Raw genomic sequence first — 20736 nt, 5'->3', positions numbered from 1 at the left:
TCTCCATGCAGCAAGACTGGAGTAGGTTGCCATGTGCTCCTCCAGGGTATCTTCCTGACCCAGGGATCAAACCGGTGTCTCTTACGTCTCCTGCACTGGCAGATGGGTTCCTTATCACTACTGCCACCTGGGAAGCCATTGGATGGTTTAGCACCCTTCAAAGTGATAAAGAGGCCTGCTTTTGTCTCAGGCATAACCCAACAAGTGTCTAAACACTGCACATTAGTTGAAAACAACCACCAACCCGGAGACCACAATCAACAGGAAAAACTGAGAAAATCAATCATACGTTAGAAAGGAGCATCGTTAAAGTATGTCAAGAGACGAATTTAACTTGAGATAAGGCCTTGCCAGTTGCCCCACTACAGATTAATGTGGCTCCTAAAAGCAAGCTTAAATTAAGCACTTTTGAAATATTTATGGTAGGCTATTCCAGGTGTCTGTCTGGGCAGGAGAATCTATAGATGTCTTAAAGGACTTAGCAGTCACCAACTGTGTTAAGACTTTTAGCACTATATTAACTTCCGTTCATGAGTTTGTCTCCAATAGTCTGTCTCCCCAAATGAGGAAGTCCTGCTCCGCTTCCTGCCTGGGGATCAGTTCCTCCTCTAAACCTGGAGAGAACAAGGACCTGAATATCAACTTGCCACTAAGTGGACAGGACCACAAGGTGCTCTTGAACACTCACTCCTCTTTAAATTAGTGGGGATAAGACCATGGATTTACCACACCCAAGTATTACTCACTCTTTCAAAAACTGGATGGGACAAAGAAAAACAGACTTGGTCTTATGAGTCATTGCAAGTGCAAGTGAAAGTCGCTCAGTCATGTCTGACTCTTTGCGACTCCATGGACTATAGGGTCCGTGGAATTCTCCAGGCCAGAATACTGGAGTAGGTAGCCTTTCCCTTCTCCAGGGGACCTTCCCAAGCCAGGGATGGAACCCAGGTCTCCCGCATTGCAGGCAGATTCTTTACCAGCTGAGCCACAAGGCTTAAATGGCTATTTCAAGCCAGACTTCCTACCAGGAAAGGAATGATGACTGTTGCTGTGCTCTTTGTTTCACCGCACTGGCGACAGACAAGGGTCTTTTGGAAAGGACCAAAGGAGGAAATACCCTTCCCTCTTTTATAAAATGTTTGCATGTGCACTCAGTTGCTCAGGCATGTCCGACTATTTGGGACCCCATGGACTGTAGCCCACCAGACTCCTCTGTCCAATAAAACTTGTTTCTCTTTGTAAAAGACCATTGACTTGGTATTTGGTCTTTCCATTGTGCAGCAGGTCACAAACCCACTTGCTCAGTTACATTTCTAGTTATAAGATATAGGTTCTAATGAGGCTTCCCTGGTGACTCAGACGGTAAAGCGTCTGCCTGCTATGTGGGAGACCCAGGTTCGATCCCTGGGTCTGGAATATCCCCTGGAGAAGGAAATGACAACCCACTCTAGTACCTTTACCTGGAAAATCCCATGGATGGAGGAGCCTGGTATGCTACAGTCCGTGGGGTTGTAAAGAGTCAGACACGACTGAGCGACTTCACTTTCCTTTCCTAATGTGTAGGACAGTGACCATGGATTTTGTTATTTTTGTTCAGTCACTAAGTCATGTCTGACTCTGATCCCATGAACTGCTACACTCCAGGCTCCTCTGTTCTCCATTATTTCCTGGAGTTTGCTCAAACTCATGTCCATTGAGTCAGTGATGCCATCCAACCATCTCATCCTCTGCCACCCCCGTCTCCTTTTGCCTTCAGTTCTTCCTAGCATCAAGACCATAGTTAGTAATATTGTGTTGTACACTTGAAATCTGCCAAGAGTAGATCATAAGTGTCCTCACCACACATTCAAAAATTAAATCATTACAATGTACACCTTTAAAAAAATCACATACAACCTGAATACTTACAAGTTTTGTCAGTCAAACCTCAAAGAAACTGGCAAAAAAAAACCAACCCAAAAGAAAACAAGAGCACAAGAAGGATATCCAGAAAAGGGCTGAGGCTCTAGGGGGAGTTCCCAAAGGAAAAGTTGACGGAATGAACTGAACATGAAAGAGCTAAAAATGAGGTGAGGGAGAGGGCCATGTTCTTGGGTGGTGAACACGTTGGTGAGGGAGAAACAACAGGGAAACGTTTTCCACCCCAGACTCAAGAGTTAATCACCCCTTAGTGACGGGCAGTAAAACTGCCTCAAAACCACCTTCAAAAGTGAGCGGGATGACACAACAATTTCTCGAAAGTCAATTATCTATGGGAGTGTTCTGGGGGTGAAGACGTACCCATCAACAAGACAAAGTTCCTGCTCTCATGGTGCAGAAGGGGGATAATCAGCAAATAAAGTAGAGGGCATTTTTATGAATCTCCAGATGAAAGAAAGTGGCATGAAGAAAACTCACGCCAGGTAGAAGTTCAGAGAGTGGTTGTGGCGAGAATAGTTTGGCGGCAATCTAGATTGAATGCTCAGAGAAGGTCTCTCAGGGAAGGTCACCTTTGAGCAGTAGCTTCAGTGAAGTGAAGGCGTGAGGCTTATGCACATTTGGGGGCAGATGACCAGTGCTGTGTTCAAGGAGTAGGAAGCAGCCATCGCGGCTAGGGCCTAGTGAAGGATGCAGGGCGAGGGAGAGAGTGGCAGGAAACAAGGAGGGAAGACCTCCAGCTCTGGCTGCTGCTGAAGGCAGGCAGCCTGGAATTCCTGAGGCTGTTAGCTTGATGTCCCCTTCCCTAAATTCTTTCTACGCAAGATATCATATCACTCTACCTCCTGGTGTAAGTTGTCCTCTTCCTAATGGAGGGCTCTTTCCTTTTCCCACAGCTTGGTTGTCCACCTACAAGGTACTTTGTCTATTGCAGGTCTGTATGCTACAGTTTAGAAGTCAACAGAGCTAAAAATAACAGAGTCTTGATGGAGTGCAGTGATAAATCTGCTAAATTCTGCAGAGAGCCAGAGGCAGTAGGGAACCAGACAGCACTGGCCCCAAGCACCCTGCGCAGTCTCTTCCTCCAAGAAATCATCACAAAACTTCTGGTCTTGATCTATTGATCTCTTTCACCAGTGAGAAATACACTTTTTGATGAAAACAGCTCTTGATAGATAGATTTGCTCCTTCTGGAGGTGGTGAACAGCACCAGCTTTGTAACAGAACAGCCTCTTACACTGTGATGCTGATTTTAAAGACAGACAAAAGAAAACAGTAATATTTACCTAATTATGAAGCAATGCATATTCATTGTTGGGAAATTAGACATGCAGAAAAGTATAAAGAAAAATCATCCAAATAACACCACCTGGACATAACTGTTATGACATGTGTAATTTCATACAGTTACACACTTAATACGTGTTTGAGTATACCTGAGCATTTGGTAGCTACAATTTTGTATCCTAACTTTAAATTCAGCGTTATTTAGTAATCAGCTTTCCACTGATACTGCTTTTTAATTCCACAGACTGGGCTTTAGGCTCTGGTGATATGAAGGAAACTAGTGCAGGGAGAGGTTGGGGTTGGCAAAGTCAGAATTATGTCCCGTGTGGTTGTTTTCTGAGATAAACACTGTTGTGTTACAGCCTTGGCAGCTCCTTGACTCCCCTCTCCAGTTCATAAGGGTGTATTATGCAAAGAGGATAGAGGAGACTCAGAGATCTGGGGACTGGTTTTTATTTAGCTGATTATTTTATTTAGTGTGTAGCTGTCAATAGAACTCATTTCAGTGCATAGTGCATTGCTGAGGAACAGATACATACACACCCACACAAAGGGCATTAAATTTTTTTGACTGCCCCTGCACGACTGAGCGACTGAACTGAGTGAGCTGACTGACCATGGAATACAGCGACTTCCCAGGTAGTTCAGTGGTAAACAATCTGCCTGCCAATGCAGGTGACCAAGTTCAATCCCTGGGCCGGGAAAATCCCCTGGAGTAGGAAATGAGGAGCTTGGTGGGCTACAGTCCATGAGGTCACAAAGAGACACAACTGAGCGCTGAGCACTCACACAGGCATCCACACACCACGGCATACACATCCTGGCCTTTATCCTAAAAAGTGGGGCTTTCCAACCAGAGAAATTGGCTTATTCTTTAGTCTTAAGAGATAAGGGGAGCTGTCTTAATCAAAGATACTATCAGAGATTAACTGTTCTCTGCCTGACTTGGACATAACAGTTCTCTCCTTATTTTTGGCCCTGCTGAGCCTCTAAATGATATTTGTAATGAGTTCAGCCTACATATAATTTTTTAAATTGAAGTTGATTTATAATATTGTGCTAGTTTCAGGCATACAGCATAGTAATTCAGTTTGTTTTTCATTATAGGTTATTACAATATATTGAATATAGTTCCTTGTGCTATGCAAGCCTTTGTTGTTTACCTAGTTTGTATATAGTGGTGTGTGACTATTAATCTGATACTCCTAATTCAGCCCAAGGAAGATTTTAGCCACCTTTTGCATTTCTTCAATTTTGATGTGTTTGTTATCTTCTTTTATTCTGTTTGTGCTAAGGTGCTAAGTCGCTTCAGTCATGTCCGACTCTGTGTGACCCCATAGACGGAAGCCTACCAGGCTACCCTGTCCCTGGGATTCTCCAGGCAAGAACACAGGAGTGGATTGCCATTTCCTTCTCCAATGCATGAAAGTGAAAAGTGAAAGGGAAGTTACTCAGTCGTGTCTGACTCTTAGCGACCCCATGGACTGCAGCCTACCAGGCTCCTCCATCCATGGGATTTTCCAGGCAAGAGTACTAGAGTGGGGTGCCATTGCCTTCTCTGTATTGTAGAAGGCTAGGCAAAGCTAAAGCAAGAATCAAACATAGACCAAACCCATTTCTTGACCATTCCTAATCATAATATATAGGTAACTTTATTATCCTTCATATCAGAGCACAGAGGATCCTGTGACACACTACACCACATGACAGCAGCCACTGTTAGCTCATTCCGCCTTTCTTCAGCCTTGGCCACAGTAAGAGTAAAAGATCAAAAAATGCGCTAAAGAGGCAGGATAGAAAGGCTGAATAAGCATGAAATTGTGACTGGTCTAAGTCAATCAGAACTTTAAATCTCTTTGCCAGATATTCACCTTTCAGCCTGTGTTGCCGTCAGAGATGGCTCTTTGATCCAGTTCCCATCTTGGGCATAGAAGAAAGTCAGGAAGATATTTCTTTCTTGTTTGTTGAACAGGAAAGGTGTTTTTCCTTTGCCCCCTTTTCTCATCTTTGAATGTTGTGTGAAGACCTAAGGCCTGGAGTTTCCGTAGCCACCTTGTGACAAACATGAGGATGCAAGGCAGCATGCTTAGCATGCTGAAACTCAAGGATGAAAAGTCGCTGGGTCCCTGATGGCATGTTTGTGTTGCCAGTCAACTCTGGAATTGCCCATTTTGGGAATTTTCCTTAAGAAACAAGAAAATTTCCAATGGCTTAAAGCACTTTTCTTGCATGTGAACCTATCCTAATTGGTGCAAAAAATGGTGAAAGAGTGAGAGGTTAAGCTTTTCTGAAGGGTACCCGCAATGTTGTAGTAACTACAAACTCAGTTCAGTTCAGTTTAGTCACTCAGTCATGTCTGACTCTTTGCAACCACATCGACTGCAGCATACCAGGCTTCCCTGTCCATCACCAACTCCTGGAGCTTACTCAAACTCATGTTCATTGAGTCGGTGATGCCATCCAACCATCTCATCCTCTGTCATCCCCTTCTCCTCCCACCTTCAATCTTTCCCAGCATCAGGGTCTTTTCCAATGAGTCAGTTCTTCTTATCAGGTGGCCAAAGTATTGGAGTTTCAGCTTCAGCATCAGTCCTTCCAATGAATATTCAGGACTGATTTCCTTTAGGATGGACTGGTTGGATCTCCTTGCAGTCCAAGGGACTCTCAAGAGTCTTCTCCAACACCACAATTCAAAAGCATCAATTCTTCAGCACTCAGATAACAAATCCAATTTCAGGAGTTGACCAGTTGGCTGAACAGGGTACATTTGTCTTCTAACTGGTGGAAGCTGATCTTTACAAAAGATAGATTTAAATTAGCAAGTGGCCAAAAAAGAACCAACCAGAATCTATATTCCACCAAACTTTGAGTACAGCTATATGGCATATTCTCTAAAATATACTCTGTTACATCTAAATCATGTTGACATTAGTATATATGTTTTTGACAACCCAACAGAGAAAAGTAACCTATGTAGTGTAAGAATGGGCTGCCCAGGTGGCACTAGTGGTAAAGAACCCACTTGGAAATCCAGGAGACATAAGAGACCCTGGTTCAGGAAGATCCCCTGGAGGAGGCCATGGCAACCCACTCCAGTATTCTTGCCTGGAGAATCCCATGGACAGAGGAGCCTGGCAGGCTACGGTCCATAGGACTGCAAAAAGTCGGACATGACTGAAGTAACTTAGCATGCTTGCATGCATATTATAAGAACAGGGAGTTAGAGTCTGAATAGAGACCTTTCAAGGAGCTCTGGAAGGCACTAAGGAAGAGAATGAAGTTGAGCTGGCACATGCATACATCTCAGAGCAGGTGATAGTAATTATGTGTTTTCAGAACCAAAGGAAATCAGAAATATCTCTTGATTTCAGCTACCTCATAACTAAACATTTTAATTTCCATCAATTTTTAGTGAGTGGGTATTCATTTTGTAAATCATTACTGACAACTCTAAATGGTCCTTTTCCTCACAGCACCTAAAATATTGTTGGGTTTATTTAAAAATTGAATTATGGAATCTCTTCAGGAACATAGTATTAAGGAAAGTTCCTTAACTTTAAAGTCAGACAAAGGAGAATTTAAATTTCCTGATATTAATTAGCTGTGATCTTAGACATATTACTTTACACATTTGAGCCTTATTTCTTAACTGAGAATAATAATGCCCATCACAAAAAGCTGTTGGATGATTTAACTAAAGAATGTAAAGTATAGAACACAAAGTAGATATTGATAAGTAATAGGTTCTGTGTCAATTAAGGTCTAACAGGAAATAGATGGAATATTCAAACTGGGATACTTTAAGGTTTATTTTTTCTTTAAAAATTATTTCCAGTGGTGGGCAGGACTTAGGGGAACTACCTCTAAGAAAAAATTCCAGGGTAAACAAATAAAGTTGCTCTCCAAATTTAATTTACAGGATTGTTTATCACATCGTTTTTGTGAACTTGGGGAACATTAGGAAGCTATCCAGATGTCTAAGTATAGGGGATTGTTATATTCACATAGCTGAATATCAAAAAGTCACTAAAAATAATATTGTAAATGTATTTACATCAAATATTTTACTAATGTAGTACTAAATGAAAAGAGCAGGTTTAAGACATCATGGAGAGTAAAATCTATTTTGCTTTAAGTATATGTATGTTTATAATCTACATTTATATCTAGAAATGAACATTTAAAGTCAGACCCTTAAGATTCTTCTGAGATCTTTTCTGAATTGCCAGTTTTCTCAGTCCTGAAAAAGATAGAAAGTTTATTGCAGCTTTGGGGAGATAGGAGTCACCCTTAACCTGATTGGGATTATTTACATTGAGTGGCCAGAATTCTGTTCAGTAATGAGCCTTCTCCTGTGTGTCTGAATCAGAGCTGTCTCTGAGGTGGGGTGGGGTTCAGAGTGAAGGTGGAAAAATTGCTCTTGCTTGCCTATGAGTTTAGAACACACAGCCTTGCCAAGTGTTGCTTGTTCCTTTGTGATTAATGATGCATGGGATATCTGGGAAACTGAAAACCGCAAAGGCTGTGAAGCAGTATATTCCCTTTAGAATAGACTATGAAGTTGGACTGGCCATGGTTTAGCTCAACACAGGCTGGATGACTGAAGTCCACGTATGGAATTACTTAACACAGAGTAACCCAGAAAGCAGAGCTGCTGGACTACTGTGGTCTGAGTTCATTTCCTGGCTATATCTCTGAGGGTGGAGAGGTGGAGTTTCATCAACAGGGAACGCAAATTGAAGTGCTTACACTGTGACAGGATGTAATGATACTTTTAGGGAACACTTACATATGCTAAACAATGTTCTGAGGTTTTCTTGAATTATTACTTTAAATCTCTGTGAAGGGGACTTCCTTGGTGGTCCAGTGGCTAAGAATCTGCCTGGCAATGCAGGTGATGAGGGTTCGATCCCTGGTCCGGGAAGATCCTACATGCCGCGGAGCAACTAAACCCCTGCACCACAGCTACTGAGCCCAGCCTCGAGAGTCCGGGAGCTGTAACCCGCTTCAGCAGGTGCTTCTAGAGTCCACGCTCCCTCAGCAAGAGAAGCCACCGCAACGAGAAGCTCGTGCACCGAATAAAGAGTAGCCCCTGGCCGGCCAAAGCGAGAGAAAGCCTGCACATCGCGACTAAGACCCCGCGCAGCTATAAATAAACAGATTCCTTGGTGGCTCAGACCGAATGCAATGAAAGAATCTGCCTGCAATGCAGGAGACCCGTGTACGAGCCCAAGTCGGGAAGATCCCCTGGAGAAGGGAATGGCTACCCACTCCAGTATTCTTGCCTGGTGAATTCCACGGACAAAGAGGAGTCTGGTTGTCTACAGTCCGTGGGGGTCACAAAGAGTTGAACGCTACTGAGCGACTAACATTTTCCAGGCTGGCCACAGCTAGAGAAAGCCTGCATGTAGCAACTAACACCCCGCGCAGCCATAAGTAAGTAGATAAAAAATTTTTAATTAGTTTTTAGAAAAAAGCCCTATGAGAAAGACACTGTTATTAGTTCAGCTTTACAAACTGAAGAAACCTATACACAGAGAGGTTAAGTAACTTGTCCAGAGTTACAGAGCTGGTTAAGTAGCAGAGTGGGGCTTTGAACCCCAGTCTGGCTTCTTAAACCATTACGGCCTGCTACCTCTGTAGTAAGGGTAATGTCCTTGATTGAAGCTGGCAGGATGTAGAGGAAAGGGAGAAGGGGGAGCTTGGCAAACTGGAGATAATGTCCTGACCAATGTCCATTAGCAAGCAACTGCTGTGGAGGAATACGGGCCCAGTGTTTCCAGATCATCCGAGTTTTTAAGAGAAAACCGAAATCTGACTTTTATGTGAAATTCCTAATTTACAAATATGTTGCTGACCAAAGCATGAGCGTGCACGCACACACATATGCACACAAACACACATTCTTACTACCGTGGATGACTAACTTTTGAACCCTGTAATAAAAAGAATGGGTATTTTGGGACTTCCTGGAGGTCCAGAGGTTTACTCTGCACTTCCACTGCAGAGGGCGTGGGTTGGACCTCGGGTAGGGGAACCAAGATCCCACATGTCACAGAGCATGGTCAAAGAAAAAAAGGACATTTCCATGTTCAGTTGTCTTGATAAGAGAAAATAATCTAGCTGATTAACCTTAGATGGAAAGGAGAAAAAAAACCTCATCATTTATTGGTTTAAGCAAGTTAATGTCTCTAAAGTTTTTATTTCAACTGTAAGTCAGTGGGGATAATAGTATTATCTCATAGGATTTATGTGGGGGGCTATGTGGGACTATGTGGGGGCTGACTTGGGCAAGCAACTTTTTAAAACATAAATAATAAATAATTATTCAATGTATAATGTGGTAGATATGTCATACATTTATATTTTAAAATATTAAATATATATCTAATATATATTGTATTATATATAAAAATATATAACTATAATTGACAATTGTTTTATTACTTTAACAAAAAATGTGAAAGTGTTTATTCAAAATAACTGGAAATTATACATCATTCTGTATTATTTGGGCTTCCCAGGTGGTAAAGAGCCTGCCTGACAATGCAGGAGACATAAAAGATGCGGTTTCAATCCCTGGGTCGGGAAGATCCCCTGGAGGAGGGCATGGCAACCCACTCCAGTATTGTTGCCTGGAGAATCCCATGGACAGAGGAGCCTGGCAGGCTACAGTCCATAGGGTCGCAAAGAGTCGGGCATGACTGAAGAGACTCAGCATGCACACACCCAAGCAGTCATTTATCAGACTCATTCTTTGCATGTAACTTCTCCCTGTGTATGCCTTGTCTTCTCATTCCCTTGACAGTATATTTCACATATCAGATTTTAATTTTAAGTAAGCCCAGCTTATCAATTATTTTTTTCATGGATCCTACCTTTGGTATTATATATCCACGGTCTTCTATCAGTTGGCCAAAAAGTTCATTTGGATTTTTCTGTAACATCTTATGGAAAAACCCAAATGACTATTTTGGTCAGCCCAATATATTTTCACCTGTTATCTTCTAGGAGCTTTACCATTTGGGGCTTTATATTTAGATCTATGATCTATTTTGAATTAATTTTTGTGATGGGTGTGAGGTCTGCATCTAAATTTGTTTGGATTTGGTTTTTGCTTGTGGATATTCAATTGTTCCAACAGCATTGTTAAAAATATTAGTTTTTACCCTTTGTTAGAGATCAGTTGACTATATCTACATGTTTCTATTTCTAGGCTCTCTGTTCTCTATTATACTGATCTAATTGTCCATTCTCTCACAATACCACACCATTTTGAATAGTGTAGCTTTAGAGTAATTCTTGAAGTTGAGTAGTGTCAGTTCCTCTAATTTTGTTCTTCTCCTTAAATTTTGAGTCTTTTCCTTCCCCATATGAGCTTTTTAAAATTAAAACAACAACTGTGTTGTAAACCAGTAAATCTGAGGTAACTTGATTTTTTATATAATCTTGTTTATTTTTATTTGGCTGTGCTGGGCCTTTGTTGCTGTTCGGGCTTTTCTCTAGTTGTGGTGAGCAGGGGCTACTCTCACATGGGTTTAGTTGTTAAGTTGTGAAATCTCCCTGGATCAGAAATATAACCTGTGTCTCCTGCACTGGCAGGTAGATACTTTACCACCAGGGAAGCCCCTCATATTAACTTTAAAATCAGTTGGTTGATACCCACAAAATAACATGCCGGGATTTTGACTGAGATCACACTGAATCTGTAGATCAAGTTAGGTTGGGAAGAACTGACATCTTGACAACATCGAGTCTTCCTACCTATGGACATGGAATACATCTTCATTCACTTAGTTCTTATTTGATTTCTTTCATTAGAGTTTTGTAGTTTTCATATATATCATGTCCATATTTTTTAGTTTTACACCTAAGCATTTCATGGGGTGGTGGTGGTGCTAATGTAAATGGTATTGTTTCAAATTTCAAATTCCACTTTTTCATTCCTAGTATCTAGGATATAGGATTGACTTTTGTATATTAAAGTGTATGTTGTAGGCTTACTGTGATTACTTACTAGTTTCAGGAGGTTTTTTTGTCAACTTTTTTCAGATTTTCCACATAGACGATAATGTTATCAAAATAAAGATAGCCCTGGCCCATGCAAACTTAGCTACATGAACTGTTTTGAGAGTAAATTTGTAAAAATTTGTAGTTATTCAAGCTAACTTTGGGTACAGTTTGTGTCTCCAATTCTTAGATAGCACATATTCCCGTGTTTAAACAAAAAATTAAACAGTGAGAGCACAGTGGTTGTAGAAATAAAGAAATAAAACTTGAGTTACTTCAATTCTGTCGTTATATGTAATGCTGTGAAGTTTTTTGTTTAAAAATTTAAGATAAAGTTAAAAATTTAAGATTATAGAGATGTTTGCAAGTTACTAGAAATGATCCTGAAGAAATAAACACATGAGCAGTGTTTTGCAACTTTGGATTTTATTGTGAAATTGGATCCTTATGAATCTCTGCTTACCTTTTGTCAAAAAAAGAAACAACTAGTTTATCCTAGTATACGTTAACAGAATTCTTGAAGTTAAAATTAATTAAAAATTAATAAATCTGGCTATACTGTCCATTAAACATGAGTATGCGAAGATCAGTTTTGACCAAGTCATTGACAAATCTGTATAGGTTAAAAATGATTCTGTCATACAGAGGAAAAACTGTTAACAAATACTCTGCCCCAACAATCAAATACTGGGCTTGATCCAAAAGCAAAAGGTGTCTATTTTCAGGGTGGTCCAGTTAGATTTTTCTCGCAAGCATCAGAGTCCCCGCCTCAGCTCCCTCTCTTTTTCTTCTCACTCTTCTCTCTCTCGTCTTCCTCCTCACTGCCTCTTCCAACTCTGAAGCGCTCTTTGCATATGACAGACCTACTGAGAGTGAGTGAGTCTGAGGTGAGTTCATCGGAATGGGTTGCAAGAGAAACTAACATGAAGAGTTCGCATCACAAATGGGGGAACAGGAAAGATTTTAAAAAGGGTGCTTTATCAAGCGGTGACCTTTTGGAAGAGTGCTGGGTACAGTCTCCCCGCTGCGAGGACTGTGAGGACTCTGAATGGGCTGCTCAGGATGGCCACACAGACTCTTGATGGGAGCAGACAAGCAAGATGGCAAGTGCTGGGGGGCTGGCGGTTACTGAGATGAGAGGGAAAGAGAACTTAACATGCACTGTAAGAAAGACGGTGCTTTTCAAAAACACAGTGACACAAATTCCTCTTTTGCTAATGCTTCCTTGACCTGGGACAAGGGTGCTACATATCCAAACAGAACCAAAATTACTCAGAAAAAGTAACTGCTTCTGGATCAAGGATATTCTTTGAAAATTCAAAAAAGAAATTTACAAAGCATGAATAAAATATAAATGTTATAACATTACAATAATATTGTAATTCTAATAAAATAAACATTATTACAATTTAAGAAATATGAATGAACAGAGAATCAACTTGGTAAATATTTAAAAAGCCACCAAGTGTAAGCATAATGTAATATGTTGTTTGTGGAATATACATTGGTAAGTACTTCTTGATGAATTGAGCAGGTGGCTCTAGTGGTAAATAACCTGCCTGCCAATGCAGGGGACGTAACAGATGCTGGTTCGATCCCTGGGTCGGGAAGAAACCCTGGAGGGTGAAACGGCAACCCACTGCAGTATTCTTGCCTGTTGAATCCCATGGACAGAGGAGCTTGGCAGGCTAAGTCCATAGGGTCGCAAAGAGCTGGACACGACTGAAGCAATTTAGCACGCGTTCCTTAAAAATCTGTATTCATTTGAACCCAGCACTTCCATCAGAGGAAATTACTGTGATTTGGGGGAAAGATTTAACCTTATGAAAGTTAATTACAGTTAATTATTTTATAACTATAGAAATTCTGGAAATACCTCAACTAACCCAAAAGAGTGGTTCAAGTAGATATATATATTAGAGTTGCTTTTGACTGAAAATTTATCTAGCGATTTAAAATTATGTACTATGCACTGTACTTAGTCGCTCAGTCGTGTCTGTCTCTGCGACCCTGTGGACTATAGCCCACCAGGCTCCTCTGTCCATGGAATTCTCCAGATAAGAATACTGGAGTGGGTTGCCATGCCCTCTTCCAGGGGATCTTTTCAACCTAGGGATGGAACCCAGGTCTCCCACATTGCAGGTGGATTCTTTTCCACCTGAGCTACCAGAGAATCCCCTAAAATTATATATTGTGTGCTATCAAATATTTAAGCACATGGAAATATGCTCTTAACTTAAAAAACAAATTACCAAACAATGCCACATTATCCTTTATGCTTAGACAAGTAACTGGAAAATATATATTGAAATAGAAAATCTTTTTCCTCTTATTTCAGTCTTCCTTTTTGTTCTTCCCTAATCCATCCCAATCCTGAGTGTATAATATTTTGTCAAATTCTGGTGTAATGTTTTGGCCACAGTGATAGATTGGCAGGCTCTCTGCATTCAAACAGTATAACTCCCTCTCTCTTGTTTCCTGCTGCCCCCATGCGGTAGGATTGGTAAATTGAATCGATCAGTTTGTACTAGCTGTTTCACCTGGTCTCTCTTTTTCATAAGCCTCTTTATTGCTTAGGCCTCCCGTACCTTAGAGAGTGAGTTAGAGAGTGGAAGATCCCAAGACATGTAATTGGGCTAAGGAAGAAGTGAAAATTCTAAGTTTATAGGGAACTGTGATGAATCTACCCCTCAAGTATGCAAGGTCTAGGCTGACTGTCTAAACCACAAGGAGGGTAGGGGATTCCTAGAGATACAACCATTACTTAAGCCACAGAAAATAGAAATCTCAAGGAATGGAGGCTTTTAGGGTGAGAAAAATTTTTTGACCAAATCCTTTTGTAGCCAGACTTTTGCCCAGACTACAGTCAGAAATAGTAATAACCATCTGTTTTTATTTGCCCTGAATCCATCTTTTCATGATAAAAACACCATGACTTCCTCTACTGAGGTTTTTGACTTTCATGAGCTAAACATTTTCCAAGCTTTAGGAGTTGTCACGTGGTACGAGTCTGGTTGATAAGAGCTATGCATTGCTCTGTCCATGATATTTTGTTTGGAGATGAAACTGCACAAAAGGAAGATGTTTCTTTGAAACTAGGTGCACTGACATGAACAACTCTAATGCCTGGAAAAGTCTGTGCAAATAAAAATTATGCAGAACTCATCTAGGAGAAGAAATAGAGAACACTCACTGATTGAAATGTCAATAAATCAATCCCTGGTATGGCATAAGAGATGCTATAATGTTAGTGCCAACATTTTACTGTTGTTCATTGCTGTTCATTCCCAAGTCTTGTCTCACTCTTTGCGACCCCATGGACCGCAGTATACCAGGCTCTTATGTCCTCTACTGTCTCTTGAATTTGTTCAGATTCATGTCCATTGAGTTGGTGATGCTATCTAACCGTTTCATCTTCTGCCTTCCCCTTCTCCTTTTGCTTCAATCTTTCCCAATATCAGGGTTTGTTTCAATGAGTCAACTCATCAGATCAGAGGGCCAAGTATGTATTGGAGCTTCAGCTTCAGCATCAGTACTTCCAGTGAATATTCAGGGTTGATTTCCTTCAAGATTGACTGGTTTGATCTCCTTGCAGTCCAAAGGACTCTCAAGGGCCTTCTCCAGCATCATAATTCAAAAGCATCAATTCTTTGGCTTTCAGCCTTCTTTATGGTCCAACTCTCACATGAATACATGACTACTGGAAAAACCATAGCTTTGACTATACAGAACCTTTTTTGGAAAAGTGATGTCTCATGTTATCTGGGTTTGTCATAGGGTTACTTCCAAGGAGCAAGCACCTTTTAATTTCATGGCTGCAGTCGCTATCCGCTGTGTTTTTGGAACCCAAGAAAATAAAGTCTGTTACTGTTTCCACTTATCCCTTTCTATTTGACATGAAGTGATGGGACCAGATGCCACGATCTTTGTTTTTGAATGTAGAGTTCTAAGCCAGATTTTTCACTCTCCTCTTTCACCAAAATAGAGGTAGAATTATGTAATTATCAAAGTGATTATTCATTTCTTCCAGTAAGTGCCACTGTGATTTTCTCCATTTGTGTTTCTTTTGTTCAGGGATTTTCTGTTTCATTAAAATTTGTTTCCTATTTTCTCTCTTACAAAACATCTATTACATGAAAAATGAAACCAGCAAAATTCATAGTAACAGAAGTATGAAACGAATATACAATGCAGCTACAGTCATGTCTACACTAAGTATTCTTTTGCCTTGAATACCTGACTTCATGTCAGGTGGAGGGCCACTGAGTATACTACCACCTCTTCCTTTTTCCTTACGGTTTGGTAGTTTCTAACCTTGCTGAGAGCGACAATTTTTTGTTGTTGTTGCACACCCCTCTCTAATTGCATTTCTTGGCATCATTAGGGTGGATAATAATAGTTTCTTATAAAGTTAAACTTACATCTGTTCTATGTATCAGTGATTCTACCATAGGAAGTTCCCCCACAATATATATATTCACAGCAGCATAATGCATGGATTTATTCCACAGACTGGAAACAAACAACCAGTACTGAACAGATGAATGGCAAACAGACCGGCATATTCATTCAGTGGGAAAACCCTCAGTAAATCTGAACAAGTTTCTGATATGTGTACAATCATGGAGAAACCTGTGTGCAGGTCAGGAAGCAACAGTTAAAACTGGACATGGAACAACAGACTGGTTCCAAATAGGAAAAGGAGTACGTCAAGGCTGCATATTGTCACCCTGCTTATTTAACTTCTATGCAGAGTACATCATGAGGAACGCTGGGCTGGAGGAAGCACAGGCTGGAATCAAGATTGCATGGAGAAATATTAATAACCTCAGATATGCAGATGACACCACCCTTATGGCAGAAAAAGTGAAGAAGAACTAAAGAGCCTCTTGATGAAAGTGAAAGAGGAGAGTGAAAAAGTTGGCTTAAAGTTCAACATTCAGAAAACTAAGATCATGGCATCCAGTCCCATCACTTCTTGGCAAATAGATGGGCAAACAGTGGAAACAGTGGCTGGACTCTGGGAGTTGGTGACGGACAGGGAGGCCTGGTGTGCTGCAGTTCATGGGGTCACAAAGAGTCGGACACGACTGAGTGACTGAACTGAACTGATGAATGTATCTCATAGATAGGATGATGATAGAAAGAAACCAGAACAAAGAAACTTCATATAGGACTTCCTTTGTATGAAGTTCTGGAATAGTCCGAACAATACAAGGGAATGGAATTTTGATCCGTGTTTCCTGATGTAAGGGAATGGAGGGACAGAGAAAACTTTCTGGAGTGATGGGAAACTTGTATCTTGATTGGGGTATGCTCAAGGCGAATGTTTTCTTCCAAAGTCCACATGTTGAAATCCCAAACACCGTGCCCCCCTGCCCCCATCAGGTGATGGTATTAGCAGTTGGGGTCTTTGGGAGGTGATTGGTGCTTTTACAAAGAGGCCTCAGAGAGATCCTTCAACCCTTCTGCCCTTTGTGGTTACAGTGAGAAGGTGCCATCTATGAACCAGAAATGGTTCTCACCAGACACTAATTCTGCTGGTGTCTCAATCTTGAACTTACTAGCCTTCGGAACTGTGAGAAATATTCCTGTTTATTAACCACCCAGTCTCCAGTTCAGTTCAGTCGCTTAGTCCTGTCCGACTCTTTGCAACCCCATGAACCCCAGCATACCAGGCCTCCCTGTCCATCACCAACTCCCGGAGTTCACCCCAACCCATGTCCCTTGAGTTGGTGATGCCATCCAACCATCTCATCCTCTGTTGTCCCCTTCTCCTCCTGCCCTCAATCTTTCCCAGCATTAGGGTCTTTTCAAATGTGTTAGCTCTTCGCATCATGTGGCCAAAGGATTAGAGTTTCAGCTTCAACATCAGTCCTTCCAATGAACACCCAGGACTGGTCTCCTTTGGGATGGACTGGTTGGATCTCCTTGCAGTCCAAGGGACTCTCAAGAGTCTTCTCCAACACCACAGTTTAAAAGCATCAATTCTTCGGCACTCAGCTTTCTTTATAGTCCAACTCTCACATCCATACATGACTACTGGAAAAACCATAGCCTTGACTAGATGGACCTTTGTTGGCAAAGTAATGTCTCTGCTTTTTAGTATGCTGTCTAGGTTGGTCATAGCTTTCCTTCCAAGCAGTAAGCATCTTTTAATTTCATGTCTGCAATCACCATCTGCAATGATTTTGGAGTTCAAAAAAATAAAGTCAGCCACTGTTTCCCCATCTATTTGCCATGAAGTGATGGGACCGGATGCCATGATCTTAGTTTTCTGAATGTTGAACTTTAAGCCAACTTTTTCACTCTCCTCTTTCACTTTCATCAAGAGGCTCTTTAGTTCTTCACTTTCTGCCATAAGTGTGGTGTCATCTACATATCTGAGGTTATTGATATTTCTCAGGCAATCTTGATTCCAGCCTGTGCTTCTTCCAGCCCAGCATTTCTCATAATGTACTCTGCATAGAAGTTAAATAAGCAGGGTGACAATATACAGCCTTGACATACTCCTTTTCCCATTTGGAACCAGTCTGTTGTTCCATGTCCAGTTATAACTGTTGCTTCCCGACCTGCATATAGGTTTCTCAAGAGGCAGGTCAGGTGGTCTGGTATTCTCATCTCTTTCAGAATTTTCCACAGTTTATTGTGATCCACAGAGTCAAAGGCTTTGGCATAGTCAATAAAGCAGAAATAGATGTTTTTCTGGAACTCTCTTGCTTTTTCGATGATCCAGCGGATGTTGGCAATTTGATCTGTGGTTCCTTTGCCTTTTATAAAACCAGCTTGAACATCTGGAAGTTCATGGTTCACATATTGCTGAAGCCTTGCTTGGAGAATTTTAAGCAATACTTTACTAGCGTGTGAGATGAGTGCAATTGTGTGGTAGTCTGAGAATTCTTTGGCATTGCCTTTCTTTGAGATTGGAATGAATACTGACCTTTTCCAGTCCTGTGGCCACTGCTGAGTTTTCCAAATTTGCTGACATATTGAGTGCAGCACTTTCACAGTATCATCTTTTAGGATTTGAAATAGCTCAACTGGAATCCCATCACCTCCATTAGCTTTGTTTGTAGTGTTGCTTCCTAAGGCCCACTTGACTTCACATTCCAGGATGTCTGGCCACCCAGTCTAAGGTACTTTATTACAATATTCTCAACACGCTAAGACAGTATGGTATTTACAAGTCAAACCTCATCATTAACTCTGAGCATTTTATTGTATGCTGAGTATACCTCAAAAGAGTTGATTTATTAAAAAAAAAAGTTCTGACTTCAGCTTCTTTTTAGCTCTTTCTAGAATTGTACATCATTATCCTGATCATCACTGTCTCATACAGCATTTTCTTTGTGTTTTCAAAAATCATTTCTGTATAGGATTGCCTATAAATGAACTCAACTCAAAATACAGTAGTTACCATGACCAACTTATCTCACTTGATTTCTTCTTTTGTGGATTATATCTTTTAGTTAGAACCAGTACCACTCATGTTAACATTTAGAAAAGAAGACTGTCCTACTGTATGAATGTGTTGTATGCAACACTGAAGGATTTTTTAAAAATTAGTGCACTCTGGAATATTCAAACAGATATAAGTATGCTTGAGCTCAGCCTGAAATCAATTTACCATGAAAAAAAGGCAATTTCTTATTTTTTAATTGCAGTGTAGTTGATTTACAATATTATATTGTTTTCAGGTATACAACATAGTGATTCAATATTTTTATGGATTATACTCACTGGAAGTTCAGTTCAGTCGCTCAGTCATGTCCGACTCTCCGCGACCCCATGAATCACAGCACGCCAGGCCTCCCTGTCCATCACCAACTCCCGGAGTTCACTCAAACTCATGTCCACAGAGTTGGTGATGCCATCCAGCCATCTCATTCTCGGTCGTCCCCTTCTCCTCCCGCCCCCAACCTTTCCCAGCATCAGAGTCTTTCCCAGTGAGTCAACTCGCCGCATGAGGTGGCCAAAGTATTGCAGTTTCAGCTTTAGCATCAGTCCCTCCAATGAACACCCAGGATTGATCTCCTTTAGAATGGACTGGTTGGATCTCCTTGCAGTATAAGGGACTCTCAAGAGTCTTCTCCAACACCACAGTTCAAAAGCATCAATTCTTCGGCGATCAGCCTTCTTCACTGGAAGTTACTGCCCTTTAAATACACGATGCCAGATGCCACTCCCTTCTAGCCTCCAAAGTTTCCACAGAAAAGTCAGCTGATGGCCTTTTGAATTAGTGTTTTTGTTTTCTTCTTCTACATACCCAGGTGTGGGGTTGCTGGATCATATGGTAGTCTTACTTTTAGCTTTTGATAAACCTGCATACAGTTCTCCATAGTGGCTGTACCAATTTACACTCCCACCAACAGTCCACGAGGTTCCCTTTTCTCCTCTTCTTCACTGACACCTCGTTTCTTGTCTTTTTGATAATAATCATTCTGAAAGGTGAGGTCATATCTCACTGTACCTTTGATTTGAATTTCTGTAAAGGTTAATGCTGTTGAGAATCTTCTTTTACGTTTTTATTATGTATGTGTGTGTGTATTTATCTTTGACTGCACTGGGTCTGTGTTGCTTCATGTGGGCTTTCTGTAGTTGCAGCAAGCAAGGGCTACTCTTCATTGTGGTACATGGGCTTTTCATTGCGGTGGTTTCTCTTGTTGCAGAGCACAGGCTCTAGGCAAGCGGGCTTCAGTAGTTGTGGCACAGGAACTTGGTTGCTCCATGGCATGCTGAATCTTCCCAGACCAGGGACTGAACCTGTGTCCCCTGAATTGGCAGATGGATTCCTATCCACTGTGCCACCAGGGAAGTCTGAGCATCTTTTCCCGTGCCCGTTGGTCATCTGTATGTCTTTGGAATGTCTCTTCAGGTCCTCTGCCCATGTCTTAATCACCTTTTTAAAAAATAATGTTGAGCTGTTCTTTGTATCTTTTGGATATTAACCCCTCATGGGATATATCATTTGCAAATACCTGGTCCCATCCATTAGGTAATCTTTTCATTTTGTCAATAGTTTCTGTTACTGTGCAAAACTTTTTAAGTTTGATTAGGTTCCATTTGTTTATTTTTTTCTTTTGTTTCTTTTGCCCAAGGAGACAAAAATATATCCAAAAATATATTGCTAAGACCAAAGTCAAAGAATGCACTATGTTTCTTTCTAGATGTTTTATGATTTCAGGACTTATATTTGAGTCTTTAATCCATTATGAATTAATTTTCACATGTGGGGTGTGAAAGTTGTCCAGTTTATTTTGTGTGTATCTGTCCCGTGTTTCCCAACACCAGTTCTCAAAAAGGCTATTTCCCATTGTATTTTCTTGTCTCCTTCATAACAGGTTAATTGCCATATAACGTGGTTCTTTATTACTCTAGTTTTGTAGTACAGTTTGAATTCAGGAAATGTAATATATCCAGCTTTGTTCCTCTCTCTCACTATTGCTTTGGATATTCAGGGTCTTTTGTTTTTCCATGCAAATTTTAGAACTATTTGTTCTAGTTCTGTGAAAAATGCTATTG

General features: G+C 40.9%; 1 protein-coding gene across 1 annotated transcript in view; it reads right to left on the bottom strand.

The window, feature by feature from the left end:
* Positions 1-11619: 11619 nt before the first annotated feature.
* SYNJ2BP (synaptojanin 2 binding protein) overlaps positions 11620-20736 on the bottom strand; it is a 61232-nt gene continuing 52115 nt past the window's right edge. The window contains exon 5 of the mRNA XM_088839496.1: positions 11620-12080. The gene's annotated coding sequence lies outside the window, so the exon portion shown is untranslated. The remainder of the gene's footprint in view (positions 12081-20736) is intronic.

The sequence above is a fragment of the Moschus berezovskii genome, chromosome 9 (genome assembly GCF_049115385.1).
Source record: "Moschus berezovskii isolate FMDL1 chromosome 9, NW_MosBer_1.0, whole genome shotgun sequence".
Classification (NCBI taxonomy): Eukaryota; Metazoa; Chordata; class Mammalia; order Artiodactyla; family Moschidae; genus Moschus; species Moschus berezovskii.
The sequence above is the reverse complement of the archived record's forward strand: the minus strand, read 5'-3'. Positions and strand labels throughout refer to the sequence as shown.